The sequence below is a fragment of the Triticum urartu genome, chromosome 3A, assembly GCF_056163025.1.
Source record: "Triticum urartu cultivar PI428250 chromosome 3A, HENAU_Tu73, whole genome shotgun sequence".
Lineage (NCBI taxonomy): Eukaryota > Viridiplantae > Streptophyta > Magnoliopsida > Poales > Poaceae > Triticum > Triticum urartu.
Window position 1 is genome coordinate 512056745 of NC_141875.1, and position 3470 is coordinate 512060214.

Sequence of the window (3470 nt, forward strand, 5' to 3'; positions counted from 1 at the left end):
CGCATGAAGACTCTGGCTGACAGATGTGTGCAAGCCTATAATGAGGCTGAGAAGCGCAAGGCACTTGGGCGTCCTGGCATCGACCCCAGGATGGCCGCAAAGAAGAAGAAGAAGCCTGCTACGGCTGAATCTGATGCACCAAGGCAAGAAGCAGTTCCGATTGTCTTCCCAACAAGAATGACTGGCTCGAAGCCAAAGAGCCGGTCAACAGCTTCAGAGCTCAAGAAGACAAGAACTGCTGAGGCTGAAGCCAGGAAGAGGAAACACTCTGAAGACTCTCCTACTGCCCCCACCAAGAAAAAGCGAAAAACCAAGAAAGCTCGGGCTGCTCCCACAGAGCCCTTGATAGTTGAACTCATTTCTATGGTTCATCCTGACGCAGAACGTCAACTGACGGTTCATGAGCCTGCTTCCACAGAGGCTCCTGAAGCTGAAGACATTCCAGCAGCTGATCCCATCGCTGCTGAAGACATTGGTCATCATGACAATGTAGAAGATGATGCAGTCCTTCCTCAGTTAGAAAACAGCGAACTCATCAGCATTGGTCGTCCACTGACGCCAATTGCACAGGATGCTTCATGGGCGGATCGCCCACAAGAGGAAGAAGACTATGAGGCCCAGCCCACTCCAACTCCACAGGCGTTGTCTGCGTTCCGCAGGCTTCGCAAAGGTCCAAGGCCTCAAGTCTATGCTGAAGACATTCCGGCTGCATCAGCCGTAGAAGAAGAAGTACCACAAGATCCCACTCCCCTGCTCCACCAAGAAGCAGTTCTCCAGGAGAACGTGCCTGTGACCGACCCTCCAGCTAGTCAAGTGGAGGATGAAAATCTTGAGGCTGCCACAACCAACAACGAAGCTAATGTGGAGCCCTCCCCAGCAAAAGCTTCAGAAGACAGCGAAGCCACTGATCCCGCCACTTCTGTTACTGAGTCTGCTGCCGGTCCCCAATTCAACTATCATGTTGACCACAGGCCTCAGGTCCAGAAGCCAATCCCAAGACTGCCAAGGTTTCCAGGTCCTGCATCAGCACCTGGCTCCTTCAACATCAATGGCTTCAGGGCAGACAACACGTTCTTCAATAGCTCCAGGAACCCCTACTCAAGGGAACGGATATCATCTGATCGGTTCTGGAGCTATCCTCAGCGAGCTATTACTCTTGCATTCTTTACAACCAAGGTCGCATCTTCCCACACAAGCGCCTTGACGTTGAAGCTATGTCTGGTCTGCCCTGTCTAGAAGAAGCGTTGGATTGCTTCAAGCAAGTGGGTCTGCTGCAATTTGTTACTGCTGAAGAGCATTGGAATGAACAGCTGCTGCTACAATTCTATGCCACACTTCACATCAAAGGATACAACAGAGATCTGAAGACTTGGGTCCTGGAGTGGATGACTGGCAACGTTCATCACGAAGCCAATGCATTTGACATCATTGAGCTCACTAGCTTGCCCACTCCTGGCGATCTCTTTGAGCAAGGCTGTCAGCTGCATGCTAAAGCTATTGAGAGCATCTTTCAGCGGCCAGAACCTAATATGAGTCAAATGCTCAGCATGATGAAGCCATTGCCCCAAGATGCTGCGTATCCCATAGAGTTCTTCGTTGAAGACCTTGAGTACCTGCCCAGAACCATCTATCACATCACCAGGCGAACTCTCTGGCCTATCAAAGGGCACTCTCCAAATGCCAAGCTTCAGGGTGCAATGAAGACTTTGGTCTTCTATATACTTCATGGCAAATGCTTCAATGCACAGGACTTCTTCATACGCCAACTTGCTGCATCAGGCATTGATCTGTTTGGTTTGAAGTTCTACGCCCCTTGGGTCATGCGGCTGATCAAGCTACACTCCGCCATCTCTTATCAGCCCTCAGCCCGCAACCATCGGATCTTCTTGCCTGACGTGGACATGTCTACTGAAGCCATATATTATGAGCCTGCCAAGCAACCTCTAAGTCTTCAGAATGCAGAACATCAGAGTTTTACACAGAACGTTGAAGGCGTTGAAGCAGTTTCTCGGGTGTATCCTTTGGTTGGCACTACACGTGCACCACACCCTGCTTCTACTGAAGCCACTGACAGTGCCACTGCTCCAAGACCCAAGAAGCGCACTCGTGTTCTCAACGACCGAGAGCTTCTTGTGGCTCTACATTAGAAACAAGATAGGCATCATGACTGGCTGAAGCGTCAGATGAAAAGCCTCTTGGTGGATGTTAATCGCACTCGAAATCTTGCCACCAAGAATGCTTTCGTTGCCCATGAAACCTGTCGCCGCACATGGAAAGGGCTAACGATGATGCTTTCTGAAGCTGATCTTCAAGAGGATGGTTTCACTGAGAGATTCAAGTTTGACTCCACACCTCCTCGAAGGGTTGTGCTGCTAGGAACTCCATCCCTTGAAGACTCTGAGTTCTCTTCCTCTGCTGCCACAGTCACTGCCAGAATTATTGAGGAAGAAGACGATGCTACTTCACCGCCACCTCCTTCAGCACCTCCAAGCTCTTCTGCACCGCCAAACAACACCAACAACCCTGCTACTTCACCTACTCCTCATGGGAACGAGTAGAGGCTCTATGTCTTCAAACCTTTTTGGTCATTACTGACAAAAGGGGGAGAAGCATATGAGATTGATAGTCTTCAAGCGGGTTCATATGGGCGGGTGCCTTATATTTTGCTTCGTGCTTACAACTCTTGTTTTTTTGCTACATTTGGTTCTTATGAGTTGTAACACTTAAACTAGATGGTCGTTTGCTACTTATTTGCCACCTTGTTTTGCGAAGATAAATTCCGCATGTGCGACGATAAATTCCGCACTTAGCTCATTCTGCAGACGTCCATTTTCCATTATTCATGGCATTATCTTCATATACTTTCACATGCATAGTGGATTGTCATCATAAGTTGAAGTGGATCTCCACAAGTACCACCTGCCATGTGCATTTGCATTCCAAAAGCAAATTAACTTATATGCACATCTTCAGGGGGAGCCCTTGCAACTTATGAAGACAATTCCTTATTCTTTACAGTTTCACAGATTATATTCCCCGTTGAAAACTTCAACTAGTTTGTCATCAATCACCAAAAGGGGGGAGATTGTAAGTGCATCTAGTGCCACCCCTAGTTGGTTTTGGAGTATTGACGACAAACCTAGTTGAGGGACTAATGTGTTTGTGAGAATTGCAGGATAACACAGGTAGAAGTCCCTCATGATTCGGTTTTACTACCAGAGATGACCCCTAAAATGTATGAACACATTGAAGTCAAAGGTGGTATATGAAGATATTCACATTGAAGACTATGACAAGAGAAGACACGATATGAAGCCTATGGAGCTCGAAGACTTAGATCTTTCGTAGTTCTTTTTCTTTTGTGTTGAGTCATAGGAACCACCATACTATTAAGTGGGGTCCAAGAGAACCAGTCAGAATGACTGAAGTGATGCCTAAACCAAAAACCTATGTCTTCGAGTGAAGACAAT